Genomic DNA, 17,859 nt, shown 5'->3' with positions numbered 1-17,859 from the left:
AGTTCACCGGGTGTTCGTCGTGTGGGGCTCCTCATTCGGGTGCTGGCGGGCTTGATTCAGGCTTCAGGGTAATCATGGAAACGGTTGCTCGGTGTGACTAGCCGGGGTCGCACTTGGCGTGTGAGTTAGGTCCACCTTGCAAGGTTAAATCGGATCGATTCGCCGTGACTCGCGGATATGAGAGCCTTGGTCAATGTGTCGCATCGTAGTAAGGATTGAAAGGACAGAAAGAGAAAAGATGGTTTTATGTTGATGTTCTTGAAAAGATAATATGATCAACCATGTATGCTCTAGAGAACTAGGCAAACCTAGTTTCTAGCTATAAACACAATTGGAGCTAAAATATTGAACGTAAGGATCCAGTATTAGTAGCTTTTCAGTAAAATAACTCCAGAGCCAAAGAGCATTAGAGTATGGGAAGACTTCGAGGAAGTGTGCGCGTCTTGGATTGGTCAACCTCTTCCTCCGGGTTGGACTGTCGAGTGGGTCCCGTCTTCTCCGTGAAGTATGGGCAGGTGGGCCTCACATCTGTGGGCAAGATGTGAATCTCGTCTTTTGTCATCGACGTTAGCTACCGTACTGTATTTTGAAGCTTGTTTCAAACTGGTTGTATTTTTCTGCTGCGTTTGAACTCTGTATACGAAGTGTAACCCTGGCTTGTAAAACTATCTTGTAAATTTAATTTGAAGACTTTTGTTTAACTCTGGTTGTAAGTTAAGTTTGAAAACTTTTGTTGCTTGTAATCACCTGTGCTCATCTTTTGGTGAGAGTTCCCGTGTAATCGATCCTGGTTATAGCAGGCAGTCTGGGTGTACTGGTGGAGTGCAGTAGCGGAGGATTAAGTTTAAATGGTTGATTAATGCACTTGATCGGTATTATTTGGACTGTTCTGTGACACTGACATCCGTTGACATTATTTATAATCAGGGAGTCATCATTACAAAAAAATAAAACTGGAGTGCAAAAAGGATGATCCATTCGCTAAAAACTAAAATGCATCTTTATTTACCTGAAGATTGATTGTGCATTTCAAGAGAAATTGGATCATCACTGCAATCTGCATATGGTAGATAGCAATAACAACAACAAACTTACTTAGAAATAGATCATACATGGAGAACATATTGTAGTGTTCAGATTTTGCAGGTGTACCCATCACCAAAGAACTATTTTCAATAGATAATCATTAAAAAACTGCTATGTCACTTACAGTGCAAGAAGCCCACAAATGTAATTTATGTGTCCTTAACCAAAAATAAGACCATGCATACTATAGGCATTAGGCAACAGAAATTCTTATCAGAAAACTGGGAGTTAGCACGAAGGCACACACACTATGAGACCTACCTTAAATAATCCACTAATGGCCTCATAGAAAACTCTTGCTCGAATATGTCATTGTCTAAATAACATACTGATGATCTATTGAATTGCAAGGACAAAATGATCACATATGAGATATGCCACACTACATTGGTTTCGGCATAGTAATTATATTGGTGTTGGGAAGCTTAAAGCTACCATGAATAATATATATAGATATGATAAACAAATATCAAATTTGTAAACGGGTATTGGTCTGCAATAACCTCCACGTCCGAGCTCTCCGTGCATGCGCGCCCCCGCCGTTGTGGAGCCGGTCCTCCAACTCCTGGATGGCTGGATGTAGTTAGTACCATTTGATTTCAGATTTACTGTTTCTTCATTCAGTGAAAGATAAGGTATTACACCAAGTTTGGTTCCCATTTTAATTTAAGAAACTAACATTTGGCAAGAAAATTATACCAGCATGCTCACTTAAAAACATATGGTCTGGTCCAAACTCCAAACTTTGCATAAATCACTTGTGTATTGTGCTCTGCAACATGAGACTATGAATCAGTACAAATGCACTAATTATCAGCAATGATGAGCATTAGAGCTGGTAAGGAACAGATGCAAAGCCCAACTAAACTAATAATCAAAACACATATTTTCTAGCATTTTGCTTTCCACATGGATTGCAACTAAAGCAGCAGGTACTATATATCAGATCAGCATTAATCAGTGAAGTGCCACAAAAGCTAGATGATGATGGTATTCAATGCAAATAGGATAAGGAAAATGATAAATAATAGGATAAGGCAAATGACTAAAGGTCCTGAAGCATTAAATATTGAGAGTCCAATACTTGTCCACAAAATACAGTCTAGTCCATTTATAAAATCTATCTAATACATGCAGCTTGAAATCAACAGGTAGGGCCAGAAAATATGTAGAGTGGCAAATAATGGTTTCTCCAGAGCAGAATCTAGCCGAGCCACAAATGAGCAGTTTTGCCACCCCGGCCAAAGTCAGCTGTCAAAGAGAGGGCAAAGTATGTTCAGAGCATTATTGTTCAGACTAAATGTTCAGAGCAGTATAAGTTCAGACTAAATGATCAGCTGCTAACATAATTACAGCTGTATCAATCTTTGCAACGTCTAAATCCGTAAATGCTTAGACCAAGCATGCTAACAGTTAACAATCTACCAATATTATAATATTACAGAACACATTACTGATTACTGCAACCTTTTTACTTCCTGTTGACCTGAGCATTTTACTATGATGAGCTTGCATAATACAGAACACAAAATGATGTGGAACAAACCTCTCTCCTATACTACTGCATGAGAGCATCACATAACCGGATAAGATAGGAAAATTAACATCTCTAATCAAAGCTGCAAATAATCCAAAGCAGTCCTCATATTGCTTGCCAGTTCATTTTGAGCAGAGTTACACCGCTCACCTTGGGAGGACTGTGTGACAGACCTGCCGAGTTAAAACACTTAATTAAGCGTAATCGCTATTATTTGGCGCATTAGCTTAATTAAGTGTAACTTGACAGGCTGTTTCCGACCCACAGGCCGATCGAAACACACCAGAAGTCTCGCACGAAGGCGAGCGCAGAAGGTACCAGCATGATAAAATATTATAAAATAGAAAAATAACATTAAGGCTTTTACAAAACAGCTTTAACTTTAAAATTTGCAAAAAGAACTGACAGCACGGAAGAGAATCTAACTTACAGAGTATTTTTACTAGAGAATAAATAAAAAAACTAAATAATTCGAGAACTACCGAGATGTGAAGATAAAGCGCCACATCGAGCTCACCGATATGACACCTAATTAGCTCCTAAATCTGAAATAGGGTAAACAACAAATCCTGAGCATCTAATACTCAGCAAAACTTACCTGACTATTGGGTATACTTAGCCTACATATCTGGACATGCAAGGCATTTGGCTGGTGGTTTATTTTGCAGAAAAAACATCTAAAAGGTGGATCCTTATTTTCAATATTTTAGCTCCAGGTTCTATATAGATTAACTATAATCTAATATTTGCCTAAACCAACTAGAGCACACATGGTAGAGCAAATATACTATAATTCAAAGTAACCATCATCATAAATGTATAATCCATATTCCATATTGTATCACTACGATGCGGTGCTGCGGTCAAGGTGCTCATATCCGAGAGCGACTGACGGCGAATCGATTCGATTTAACCTTGCAAGGTGGACCTAACCAACACGGCACGTGTATGCCCCGTCGGACCACACACACCAACCATTCCCCTCCCTGCCTCGAACTACAGGAACCAGCCCAACGACATATGGTCAGCCGAGCTCAATGTGAGACCACCAAAAGTAAACATATGCATCCCCAATTCTTCGCAACTACTCGACCACCCCAGGAGTTGGGTGCGGGTTCCTGTAATTTCGAAGCAAGGCAGTACTCGGCTTACCGGTATCGACTACCTCCTACTCCCGGCATGCGGCTAGTACAATATCAAACTCGATCAGCAGGGCCAGACAACGGTACGGTCCTTAACCGACACAGACGGGGCTAAACATTTCCCGCTCGGTCTCCAACTCCTTTCCTTTCCTGCATCTTCCAATATTCTATATATTCAATTTATAGAGACATCTTATATCTCGTGAGTAACAGGAAATTACTCGACTCTAAAATATCCTATATCTCGCGAGTAACAGGATATCACTCGACTTCTACCGAGACCTATTAAGCATAGCAGTGCTACCGCTCTACACATACTAGTATAAGACCCAGGAAAACCTAGGGATCATGCAACTAAGGTTTCAAACAACTCCTGAAATATAATGCACAAGTAATAAGCATACATAGTGATTCATAAATTGAAATAGTAGGACATGCACCGGGGCTTGCCTGAGGGTAACACTAAGTTAGTGTTAATTTTAGTTAGGCCTTGGGCCCTTCCGACCATTGGGCCGGGCCTTCACGAATTCCTTCTCAATCCTGCTTCGCTAGCTCTTGGGCTTCACGGCTACGCCTGTTCCACAGTCACGAGATCGCATGCACCGGAATCTACATGTGTGCATATGCATATGATATGAGAGAATGCATATATGAATGACACATTTACAAAAATAACCCGTAATTGAGGGGAATTGCTAACGATTCGGACCAACTACCCTAACCCTACCCGCTCAGCTGCCGCCACACCGGTCAAACCGGTCCAAATTACCCCAAGCACACTACCGGTCAGACCGGTCCTAACCGAGCAATGTCCTAAGTAGATATATTGCAAGCTACAACTACTAGACTCTTTCTTTACTCAATCAACCTCGGGGTGAGTTCAAAGAAGTAATACACAGGAAGCTAAAATAGTTAGACAACTCTAAGGGATTATTTAAAAGGAATACTTTAATTGATTGGGAAATATGCTAGTTTAGAAACAATTCATAATTAAGTATTAAATTTTCATACAAGAAGCTAGTCCTTATTACTAAGACTATTTATTTAAGCCTACTCATGATGAACTTAACAATTAAGAAGCTACAAACCCACACGTCCGGAGACTCCGGGTTTTAGCCCAGATTGTACGGGTACAAATTTTCTGGAGTATCCGTGCATTCTAATGATGAATCAAAAATTAGCATGACACTACACCGATAAAATGTGTTAATTGTATGCGCCAATATCTTTCTTAAACATAAACTAGTTATTATCTAATAAACATACTAGTACACGGATATGTTTTTACCATACTAAACGATGTTTTCTAGACTTGTAACTTTTGCAATGAACTACACATTCCTAAAGCAAGCCACTGCCCTAGTTTCATAATTTTTGGACTAACCTATTTACCGAAAATAATTAAACAATTCTAAAACACAACCTAAACTTTATCGGAGGCAAAAAGGTCATTTCACAAGAAGTAATATTTTTCCCTTGGAGATTTAGATCTAAGCATTCAAACAAAACTAATTTTGTATTTTTAGGATTTTTTCTTAATTTGTTAGACAACCTGCAAGTTTCGTCAAATGAATAAAAGGGCACACACCGGTTAGACCGGTCGTTATAACCGGTTAGATAGGTCGTGGCCGACCAGGCTATGGCGGCGGTGCGTGGCGGTGTTTCGGCGCCAGAATGCACGAAGGAAAGGGCTGGGGAGGATGAGGAGCTCACCACGAACCCATTTTGGGGACTTGTTTGGGCGGAGGACGACCGGGGAGGCGGATCGACGGTGAGGGGCGGAGCTACTGTGCTTGGAGGCTTGGAGCTTCGATTCTCGCCGACTCAGCCGAGGAGAGGCTAGGCTGGAGGTTGGGGAAGGTGGAGGAGGTGGTGGGGAACTTCTATGCGCAAGGAATCGAAGCAAGACGACCGGAGGGAGGAGATCGAAGAGAGGGGGCGGCAGGGAACGAGCTTAGCTCGGCTCTTTCTGAAGGAAGAAGAAAGAGAGAGCTGAGCGAACAAATAAGGATGGAAAAAGATTAGGGCTAGGTTTAAAGACGTCCAACCGGTCTGACCGGTTTGGCCTACCGGTCGGACTGGTCCGGCTGTGCCAAAACTGGTTTAACTTCCAAATTTTGAATTTTAAACACCGGGGTGTTACAGACTGCCGCACGGCCGTGAGCAGCAGCTCACACTCACTGGGCAACTTACCACTTACCAGCCTCTGAATGTAGGGAACAGGGACGGCGACGATGTAGGCGGGATGGGGACGGGGCAGCCTCTGAATGTGGCTTGGATCCTGGCGGTGGCCGCCTCCTCGACGGACGCGCCACTGGGGCCGCCAGCCATCATCGCGGCATTCGCTGCAGCCAACGCTGCTGCCACGGCCACCACACGCACAAACGCCGCCATGACGAACACCGGTGAAGCCCCTCGATGGAGGCCTATGGAGGCACCATTAGCGACGAACCTTGGATGCCATAGCACTCGGTCGAAGGCGGAGAAAGGACGACATCCGGGGGAGGGAGCTGCCTGGCCGTATGCTCTTGCCGCTGGATCTGGTCCGCGGCGGCCGGACCTAGGCATGCCGCGACTAGATCTGGTGTCGGGAGAAGCAGCGGCGCCCCGGGGAGACGGATCCAGCGGAAGCTGGCGGGCTCTGCACCCTGGCTAAGCGGTGGAGACGGTCCCAGCAGACCCAGCAGACCCCACACGGAAGCGAGGCGCTGCCTGTAGGGCGCAAAGGCAGGGAGAGCGCCGAATCCACGTCTCGCGTCGGTTTTCTTCTGCCAGGGCACGTGTCGATCGGGGAAAGCTCGGTCACTGTGAGGGCACCCTCTCCACGGTGTATAGTATCTAGAGTACTAGCTAGAACCGGCCGAACGGCTCCTCGATCGGTTTTGGCGGCATGGAGAAAGGTTTCGTGTGCTCCCAGCCCATCGGATGCTCCCGTGCACCCGAGCAAGTGCAGCCGTCGGATGCAACGTCGACGGTGCAGAATGATCGTGATTTCTACCAGGTGTAAATTCGTGATTTCTTTTAGAGTGCAAATTTTGCAATTAACCTCGTAGATTTTCTGTGAATTGTGCGCAGTCCACATGTGGATGTTTATGGTGCACCTGCACTCAGTGGCGGATCCAAAATAATTTTTAGAAGGGACCTATTTTCATCTATAGACAACTTCAGCCTCTCCTCGCACTGCATTCATGGCAAAATATTATAGAAGGAGTTTAGGAGGGGCTCCATAGATTCAACGACGGTAGGCTCAGCCCCACGGTTAGCTCAGCCCGTGCTGCACTGCACCGTTGACGTTGCATCCAGACGGCTGCACTTGCTGCTCGGGTGCACGGCAACTTTTCCTCGCCGTGCCAAGCAACTTTCTCGGGTGCCAAGCAACTTTTCCTCAACTGCTCATATGTTGATAGCCTTGTGGTTCCTTATTGCCTCGTCGCGCGCTGACGGGTCCATCCTCCGCGGTGTTAGTGTAAGTATGCGTGTGACGGCACTCAGCCGAGCAAACCCGAGCGTGGCACGATGCACCCATTCTTGCGTATCCTCGCCGTAGTGGATCGTGGCCCCACCTGTCATTTAGGCACAAGGGACGGGAGCATGGTAAACCAGCTTCATTGGACATGAGGGGAGAAATAAAAAACACGCCAAGGTGTGAACGTGTACTCGGGGAGCTAGCGGAGAAATTTCAAAATTTTCAGCCCTATATATAGCGCGCACACCCAATGACCCAATATGCATTTCTTGCGGGGAACCCGTCTTTGCCAAGCACATCTCCTCTCGCCCCCTGTAGCTCAGCCGATCAAGAAGAGGCGCCTTCATGGCAGCGGCCAACGGGCGCGACGGCCGGGCGCCGAAGCTTCGCCAGGCAGCCTTCTTCGAGCGCGGCCTGCTCGGCCTCGCCGCCGCCTCCACGGCAGTCACCTTGGCCGTGAGCGAGCCGCCGCCGTGGCTCCACAGGAACGCCTACTCCGTCGCCCTCTCGGCGCTCTTCTTTGCAGGGATCGCCCAGGTGGTGGCAGCCTCCGTCTGGGCACCCGCCGCCGCCGCCAGCGTGGCCGGGAGGAAGCTCGTGATGTACGCCTCGCTCGTCGTGGCCGCCGGCCTCGCGGCGGCTGCTTCACTGCTCCTGTGAGCTCGCGGCTCCGAGATCACGCCTTCAGCCATCTCTTGGCTGTCGGCGTGCCGGAGTTCAAGCGCCGCCTTGAGCTCAGTTTGATGACTTGATCTCAAGGGAGTGCGAGTGTCCATGCCTCTATTATCGTCAGTCAGTCAGTCAGTCACGGTTCCATGCTTTTTTCCAATTGTCCTTTTTCCGTTGGGCCTCTGGGCTCTGTCGCACGTGTGGGAGCTGCTTGTAAGCTTGTTTCATGTCATGGTTTTTACCTCAGCTCGCATAAATAAAAAGCTGTTGCCTGAAATCGGGAGTCTTATGAATCACCTACCACGCTGCTCTAAGGTATATACTGCTGTAAAAACAAGCGCGAATTACTTACTCGATTACATGTTCTCGACTTTGGGGGATCGGAGGAGGTTGCCGTTTGGTACGACTTTTTTCTCTTTGTTTTTGCTTCACGCTTGATATTTCTCATTAGCACTAACTAGATGTGGAAATCTTCTCGGAATATAGTTCTACGTAGCCAAAAAACGGAGGTGCTCACAAGTACCAAAAGCAAAACAGAGGAGAAGCAGAGAAGGAAAAGAAGACGGAGCTAGCACAGAAAGAATTGCGTGTTGCCGTGTTGGGTCGTTGCCTTGGGCCATCCTTAGGCCCGTCACGCTTTACATCTAGCGGCCCTTTGAATGAGAACGATCTTTCGATTAAACTCCAGGTCCACTTTGACCTACCAATAGATTGTAACCCGTACCATACCCGATATGATCTAAAATTAATATACTTATGTTCTCAAACGAACCCTACCTAAATAGTTAATTAATGAGTGGTTATTACAAGACATGGCATGGAAAGGTGGTAACCGATGATGGCTCTAATGTTCGCTTCACGATCCAACTTGATTCTTATATATTTTTAGCTCAAAATTATATAAGTCAAATTTTAAAAACCTACTCTTTAGATTATCTAAACCAAATTTTAAAGGGTCGCCAAGTCTGCGTGCCACGGACCTTCCCATGTTCCTTTTTCTCTGGCTGTGGAAAGGTTCAAAGCGTAACACTTGTATTCGGGCTCTCTACTGATGGTCACCTGTCTCTAAGGCTGGTACCCGCTACATGTGTGATATCCGGCGATCATCTAGAACAATACGCGGGCGATCAGATACTTATCTCTTTGTCTAAAGGGTGTTTGGGTTCCATCCAGACGAATTGAATGACTAGATATATCTGGGCCGTGTTTGGTTTGGCCTCAAAAAGTTTTCATGAAAACTTTTCGACCCTTTGACCACTAATTACGGATATTAAATAAAATCTAATTACAAAACTACTTCAACAATTATGTTACTGTAGCACTACTGTAGTTAATGAGGTCTTTGACCGTATAAGTAGACGCGGATACTGTAGCTAATCATAATGAAACTTGGCTCATTAAATTCGTCTCGAAAAATTATACTCATTCGTGAAAAAAAATTCGCAAATAAATTTCGTTTAGCACTACATGCATGCATTCATCTTTTTGTGAAAAAAATTTCATGGAAACAACCAAACACGGCCCTGTTCGATCGGACTTGGATGAAATTCAGAGTAGGGATGCTGAGCATTTGCAGCTTGGCATTTGCCACGACGACGAGATACCCTTCCCCTGGGAACGCGCTGTATATTGCGCAACGGGAGGGCTCCGCTTTTTTACCGCGAGGCATGCAGTATGTCGCTGCGGCTGTTTTTGCGTTATGTTTCTACTGCAGTTGGCGGTACAGAGCCCATTGCGGATAGCCTTAATAGTATTTCACCGTGCGAGCGACTTATCCACCCTTGTTTTTGTATTCTGATGATGCACGCGCGAAACTTATAGCGGAAGGTACGTAAGAAATTTCCTCCACGAGATACACCGGATTAATAAGGCTATGTTTAGTTGGTGAAAAGTTGTTAGTTTTGGTATTGTAGTATATTTCGTTGTTATTTGACAAATAATATTCAATTATAGACTAATTAGGCTTAAAAGATTCATCTCGTACTAATGCTTTATACATGTGTCCAAATATTTGTATGTAAATATTCAATATGACAGCTACTGTAAAAATTTTTTGAGAATTAAACCGGGCCTTACTTTCGGGTGAGGTGCGGGCCTTGCTTTCGGGTGGCTGGTTGGCGGGTGCATGCTGGCAAGTGGGATTCAGCCTACAGCCCCACACGTACGTCCAAACCCACCTCCCGGGGCTGCTGACTGCTGTCCGCGCGCATCTTGCCTTATTTTTCTTGGCCTCTTGCAAGGGAGAAGGCATGGGCCCTCAGCCCCTCACCAGCCCTGGTTCTCTACGCTAAGGAGAATTAGAAAACTTTGACTCTAATTACGATATTAAATAAAGTCAGTTTATAAAACTAACTCCAGAACTCCTGCGTTAGAAAATCCTGAAGAACTAATGAGATCTTTGACTGCGTGATTAGAGGATGATTACTGTAGCATCACTGTAGCCAATCATCGATTAATTACCGTCATTAGATTCGTCGCGAAAAGTTATACCCATCTTTAAAAAAAGTTTTGCAAATAAACTTCATTTAGCACTTCATACATGCGAGATTTTTTCTCGACTTGTGTGCGGTAGGAAAACCAAGGTCCAACTGACGTCTCGCCACGCATGCTCGCATGGAAAAGATCTTTTTTTACTTATTTTTTTGTATTATTAGTAATCGTGTGGGCCACCATGGCGTAAATGAAGCTTCCTAAAATTGATTGATGGGGAGCGGCGGGCGGATTATGGCCATCCCAGCCAAGTCTACCGTTGATATAGACATGAGAGCAAATAAAATAAAGAAAAACACCAGCTGCGCAGCATGTAGAGGAACGTGCAGTGGGGTCAGAAAGCTGGAGACGGTGGTCTCGATTCCTTCAATGAGCCAAGACCTCCTATCCACTAGTCTGATTTTCTGTGTTGTCGTCTCATGTTAGAAACGTGGTCAGGTCAATGTATAAGCATAAGCAGCATGCTGCAAGTGTCGTTTTCTTCTTCTTCTTCTTTTTTTTTTCTTGTTAGGGTGTCTGCCGTCGTGCACGTGCGTGCCAGACTTGTTATATATGTGGAACTATTTGGATCCAAGGCTAAATTTTAGTCCCCGTTATATATGCCAGAGTCTTTCTCCTATAAATTAATAATGAAAGAGTTGTGAGAGTTCGTCGCACACCATATTTTTATTTTGCGGGTTCACACCATATTTCTTGCTTTATGCATTATATGCTATCCCTGAACGTCTTCTTGGTGTTAATATGTTATATCGGTGTGGATTGTGAACGATCTCCTTCATGGTTCTTAGGATCGGTAGTGCGCTCTAGTCTAAAAGAGGGGGGAGGTGAATTAGTCAACTAAAAACTTAGATCTATGGCTCCAACTTATTTGCACAAAATTAAACTAAATCAAGCTATCTAGATGTGCAAATATAGTTGTTCTAATGTGAAACCCCTCTCACAAAAGAGTTTAGTAACCTATAGCCTTTCCTATCAAAAAAATACTCTATGAAAGTAAAGACATATAAATTACTAGTATGAAATGCGGAAACTTAGAGATCGGGATAGGAGATAGCAAACTCTTTGACGCGGGTGTTTATCCCGGGGTTCGATTAGCCACAAAGGCACACCTACATCCACGTTGTTGTAGCACTCACTAAGAGTATTGCTACTCGGTCACCAAGTCTCTTCCGTGAACACAATCACGGTCACCTTGGCCCCGGGTTCCACTAAGAAGCTTCTCCACAAAGATGGGGGTCTCCACGTCCTCCGCACAAAGATGTCGTCGCCGCTCCACACCAAGTCGGAGGGTCGATGACGTTGCCGGCAAACCTTCAAAGCTCCAAGGTGCCGGCGCATCGAAATCTTCTTTTGGTTCAGTTAAGAACAACAACACAAAGGCTCTAGGCCTTGCAAACTCACTCACTAAGAGCTATCTTTTACACAACACTCTCAAAGTGTGCCAAGGGCTAAGGATATGATCACTATGCTCTTGTATGGCTTGGAGGTGTTCTTGAGTATGTGTGGGAAGTTCAGCAACTCCTGCAAACTTCAAATGGCCGGGGGATGCCCTATATATAGGCCTCCAAGTTGTGGAGCCGTTGCTCCAACGGTCAGCAGAAATCTGCGTACCATCGGATGAACCGATGCTTCTGCCAGGGATGACGTCGGTTCATCCGGTCACTCTAATCAACTGAAGTAGCTGTTGGCTTCACTGACACAGTTGCAGCGACTCCAGGGACCATCGGTTAGACCGATGCTTAGGGCGTCGGTTCAACCGGTCACACACAGCAACTGGACTAGCCGTTGGGCCTCCCTCTTTCTGCTGACGTCAATGCACCGATGCTATGCTCCGACGCCTCGCCGGTTCAACCGGCGCTGAAGATTTGGCTCCTGCGCACTTGACATCGTCTCTGGAACATGGTACGTTGAATGCACCGATGCCTATCTTGAAGCCGTCGGTTCAACCGGTGTTTCACTTGATCTTCACATGATCTCCAAAGGCGCACAGACTTGTGCCAATAGCCAGGTCGTTGGATCATCCGACAACCATCGGATGCACCGATGCCTATAGCATCGGTTCTTCCGGTGCTACTGATTTCTGCCAAACTTGTCCAATGCATCGCAGCGATCAATTGGATTCTTCAAATTTATTATATCTCTGGATTTCCACTATGCTTTGACATCTCTACGGCGGATTGGATTTGTCATCTTGATGGTGGATTGGACTTGGCGTCTCGACGATAGATTAGATATTGTGTCTTGACGATGAATTAAACATGTTGACTCATATCCATGGTACCTGAAAACTCCTACAAGTGTGATCTCACAAACTTGTTAGTCCCATTAATTATGTTGTCTCTCAATCACCAAAATTACAAACAATAGCCTAAATGGGACTATGTTACTTACAGTTCTCACTCACTCTCGCCGGCAGCCGGCAGCCCGCCACCGATCCGTGTGCCGACGGAACCTGAACCGAGCGGAGACAACAGCCGGCGCCCGGGGCGGGGAAGAGAGAGCCGGTGCATGCCCAACAAACCCACTCCCTCCTCCTCTCTTTCAAGTGCCCAGCCGCCCAGGCGGTGCTTGATGCTGCTGCGACGTGGCCTTCGGCGCTTCTCACCTCAAGCCATCGCTTTTCTGAATTTGTCTTCCTGTTGTATTTCTTCTCCCCTTTCTATTGGGTCGTTCACTTGTAGAGCATTAGTACTGCAGCATATTCCGTACAAAAAAAATCCCCAATTGCTATCTCTATAATTTGTTGGGCGATGAACCGGCGGCGATCACAATACAACCGGGTACGGTGCATTTCGTAGTAGGTCCTCTAGCTAGAATCATATCTGTAGTCAAAACTCAATTGTTATAAGATCTGTACTTCTCAGCTGATCAGTGTGCTTATTTTTGTAGAACCAATTTCCTTCTGAGGATGTCAAAAGAGAGACAAGTTTGGCATAATTTTTTCTTACCATAAATTAGACTGATTGTTTCAAACTGTTTTGCTTATGCTACGAAGTACCATAATTTAATATGATTCTAGACTTTTAATGAATTAATTATATTAAAGGTTATTTATTTGGCAATATATAGTTGGACGTGTTTCCCCTAGACCTTCCATGTAAACCAAATTGCCTCCAGAGAACCATATAGGGAAATCTCCTTCTGAAGCTTACAGTTGCTGTCAAGTTATGTTGGGGGCGTAGACGCGTAGTAGCTTCATGCAGGGGGCGTAGACGCGTAGTAGCTTCATGCATTGAATTTTACTAGGCTTAACATCTCAGAAATTATTGCGTGCCACTTCAGCGTATATAAGTTGAAAGTGATGGCCTATAGTGTAAGAAAGTCTATGAGTTTGAATTCGAGACTATCTGTCAGTGTCCAAGTTTAGTCCACAATTTCAGCTAATAATGCACACTGTGGTTATACCCTAACTACAAATGCATAACAAAAATATACTGTAAACCATCACATGTCCCTTTGCAGCTATCACTGTCAGCAAACCTGAATAGTTTGAGAAGAATAGTTAGGTGATGTGTCATATTGTACTGTATATGGATGTGGCAGAACTCAGGATTACAACTTAAATTAACTACTCAAGTGCAATGTGTATGGCACAACCAAACAAAATCAGCTAGCTTTTGTTTGTGTTGTGATAAAATGTGGTTACCCAGAAGAAGGCAGTAAAACAGTGTAGCTACTCCCTTCGTTCCAAATTATTGGTCGTTTTAACTTTTCTAGATATACATAGATTTTGCTATGCACCTAGAAAAACCAAAACGAATAATAATTTGGGACAGCCGGAGGGAGTATTGATGTACTGCAAGCCTCAGATTTGCCATTACTATCGTTCTCCTAATGTCTTGATTTATTCTGCATGCAACGGGCCGGGGTTGTTTCTCTGCCGACATGTACAAAGTTCAGTGCCATTAGCTTTGCAGTTGGTGTTGTGGTGAGCTTCACTCTCAAATAGAACGGTAGTAGCCTAGTAGGCTATGCCGATAGTCTGCTAGACTTCTGAAGAGAGTTAGGGATGATGACTTTCGCCCGATCAGAGCTTCATTTTTTTTAATATATTCGGCAGCTCTTCTGCCTGGTTTATTTTTTTTTAAAAAGAATTAATGATGACGACGACTAGTGCAATCTTTAAGCATTACTGTATATTTAGAGGTTTTTGCTCAGAGCTATGACTACTCTGTAGCTGAAGCATCTTCGCAGGCTCACTCTTTGAACGCACTACCGGATCCTGGGCCTTTGCCGTGTGCCAAAGACACACGGCAAAAGGCCCAAAGCACACGGCAAAAGGGTTCGCCGTCGGGCGCCCACGGCAAAGATCCGACGGCGACCCTCCCGACGGCACACACACTTTTTGCCGTGTGCTCTTTATCAGGCACACGGCATAGACTTCATCATGTGTTTTTGACAACACACGGCGAAAAAAATTAGAGACGGCGCGGCGACGGAAAATAGCGGAGTAACGGCGGGGTGGACGGCTTCGCCGTGAGCCAAATCCGACGCACGGCAAATAGTTTCAAAAAAATAAAAAAATCCACCAGCTGCCCCCACCGCCGACCGCACCCTTGATACCGCCGCCGAAGAGAGGAGAGGCAGGTGAGCCGCCGCCACCAGAGGAGGAGGAGGCCCCCGCGCCGGATTTGGAGGGGCACCGCGGCGAGGAGGGAGGAGGCCGGTCGGGTGCAATCCTCCCTCTCCTTCACCTCAGCAACTCCGTCTACGCCGAGAGGGAGAGGTAGGTGGCCGTGCGCCGTCGCTGGAGGAGGAGACAGCCCCGCCGTGCGCCGTGGTGGAAGAAGAGGACAGACCCGCCATGCGCCGTCGCTGGGAGGAGGAGGCCGGCCGCAGCTCGCCTCCATCGCCGGATGTGAGGATGAGGAGGAGGCCGGCCGCAGCTCACCTCCGTCGCCGGATGTGCGGATGAGGAGTAGGTCGCGGCCGCCGCTCCTCACCCCGCCGCCCCTCCTCACCGGTGAATCTATTCCGATGAGGGGCGAGCGGGGGGGACGAGAGGAGCCGCTTGTGGCTGGCTGCGCCCCCGCCCGTGGCCCTGCCGGCCATTGCCACCCGAGGCCTCGCTGTTGCCGTGGCCGCGCCCGCTCGAGGCTGCGCTCCGGGCCGCCGCCGCCACCGCAGGCGCCTCGCCCAGCCTCACCTCCGTGGCCACGCCGCCGCCCCTGCAATCGCCGGTCGCCGTCCGCCCGAGGCTCGCGAGGTCTCCCAGCGCCCAGGCTGCCTCCGGCAAGAGAGAGAGGGGGTCGGGCCCCTTATCCATCCGATGGGAGGAAAGAAAGGAGGGATCCAGCCAAAGTCACTTCAGCCAATCAGAAACAAGGATTTCATGCACATGGATCGCTGACGTGGCGATTGTGTTTTCTCTGTGCGTTTATAACGAAATTTTGGTTGGCCAAATGAGCTCAAATGAAAATGTTATAAACTACAAAGTTTTAGAACTCATCGAGATGTACAACTTTGATATAGAACTTATTTACATCCAAAGTCATTTGAAAATTCTAAAAATTTAAAATTTAAATTCTAAGAACTTATAATCATATTTTGAAGTATCAAACAATGTCAAATAAAAAAGTGTACAACTACAAAGTTTAAATCTCGTCGAGATCTACAAATTTGGTATAGAACATGTTTACATCCGAGATCATTTAAAAGTTTTAAAATTTATAATTTCAAATTAGATAACTTATAGTGATATTTTGAAATATTAAACAATATTAAATATAAAAGTTGAAAACTACAAAGTTTTATATTTCAGCGAGTTGTATGACTTTGGTATAAAGTTTGTTTTCATAAGAGATCATATAAAAAAGTTTGTATTCAAAACCAAATTTGATCGTCACTTTCACTCCCAAAACTAACCGCATCCTTCTAAACTCTATGATTCTTCTTCGGAGATGTTTCTGTTTGTAAGCATGTTTGTAAGCATCGTACGTGATAAAATTTCAAAACTCACTCAATTTTTTACCATAGCCTCCACATATGATATAATGAGTTGTTGACAAATCTCACAATTTTTAGACTTCATTTGTATTTTTTAGAATTTTAAAATCATTCAGACACACGGTCGTGGTCGTGTTTCCTGGTCAAGTTGTTCGAAATTTCTTTGCATTTCATGGGTATGGCCTTAAATTGGGCTAAATAACATGAATATCATTTTTGACTCATTTTGATCTACTATTTGAACCACTTGCAGTTCACATTTGACTGGATTCAAAAAATTGCTTGAAAAATAATTAATTAGTTAAATATAGCAAACAAATACAAACATGTTCTAAATTTTAATACGGACTACAAAATGTTGCTTGTGGATTGGGAAACAAATTTGAAGGGTAAGGGATAATTTTTTGTTGTCCGCTTTGCCGTGTGCCTTCAAAAGGCACACGACGAAGCTAAAAGGCACACGGCGAAGGCCTGGCTTTGCCGTGTGCCTCTTCATGGCACACGGCAAAGCCTAACGCCACTGCCCCCTCCTAACGGCCGTCATACACAGAGAAAAAAATTATTGCATTGTCGTGTGCCAAAAAAAATACACGGCAAACTATTACTTCGCTGTGTGCAAAAAAAAGCACACAGCGAAGCTTGACTTCGCCATGTGCCACTAAAAAGCACACGGCGAACCATTACTTCGTCGTTTGCCAGAAAAAGCACACGGCGAAGAATGGCTTCGCCGTGTGCCAGAAAAAGCACACGGCGAAGAATGGCTTCGCCGTGTGCCCGAAAGAAAGCACACGGCGAACTATCGGGCACACGGTGACTTTCGATTTTCCGGTAGTGACGTTTTCATAACTTTTTAATTGAATGTAACTCTATGATTCCATTTGCAATAATAGAGCATCGAATAGCAATAGTAACGTGTGTTTGAGCAATTAATTGCTCAGAATGTAATGTTACTTTGAGAAACTAATACGTATCTCTCTTTACTCGCAAAAAAATAGAGGGAATAGCAATATATAGTAATAATGTTATTAATCAGCTATGGGCAATGTAGTGGTTCGCAAAGATTATTGCGCGATATTGGGGAGTGCTTACTAACATAAGACACAGTTAAGTCGTTGGTGATTTTTTGGAATAACGCATCATCTAATAACTGACGACCCTTCCAAAGAGTTGTTACCTACTAGTCTATCAACCACAGTGCTCCCGCACGGGCTAGTTAGAGATATCTAATAATTATCTACCTCACACTCTCTTTAACCAATTAAATATTATAATCCAGTACTGCAAAGATACATATTTATCATTATATAATTGTAATAAATGTGATAGGTTTAGTTACTAACAATTTTATCTCACTTCATATCACACCTCCATATATGTTTGACATGTGTTTATTTGAAAATTTTGTTTGAGCTATGTGAACAACATGAAAATTGATATTCTTATCTCTTCTCTTATAAATGAATATATGGTGACAAATAGATGGTTAGTATGTTTATATAAATAATAATATGAATAATATATTA

General features: G+C 44.9%; 1 long non-coding RNA gene across 2 annotated transcripts; it reads right to left on the bottom strand.

Annotated features, from left to right (window-relative positions):
• Nucleotides 1-902: 902 nt before the first annotated feature.
• Nucleotides 903-6,535, bottom strand: LOC120706007. Of its 2 annotated transcripts, XR_005688151.1 has the most exons (4): nucleotides 5,913-6,535; nucleotides 1,786-2,783; nucleotides 1,590-1,651; nucleotides 903-1,057 (listed from the first exon to the last, which is right to left on the bottom strand). It is a non-coding gene; the product is annotated as an uncharacterized LOC120706007 (long non-coding RNA). The 2 variants fall into 2 exon arrangements; XR_005688150.1 differs by lacking the exon at nucleotides 903-1,057 and having other exon boundaries at nucleotides 1,280-1,651; nucleotides 5,913-6,534.
• Nucleotides 6,536-17,859: the final 11,324 nt, after the last annotated feature.

This window comes from Panicum virgatum, chromosome 5K (genome assembly GCF_016808335.1).
Source record: "Panicum virgatum strain AP13 chromosome 5K, P.virgatum_v5, whole genome shotgun sequence".
Classification (NCBI taxonomy): Eukaryota; Viridiplantae; Streptophyta; class Magnoliopsida; order Poales; family Poaceae; genus Panicum; species Panicum virgatum.
Note: the sequence above shows the minus strand (reverse complement) of the source record. Positions and strands in the feature narration are given on the sequence as shown.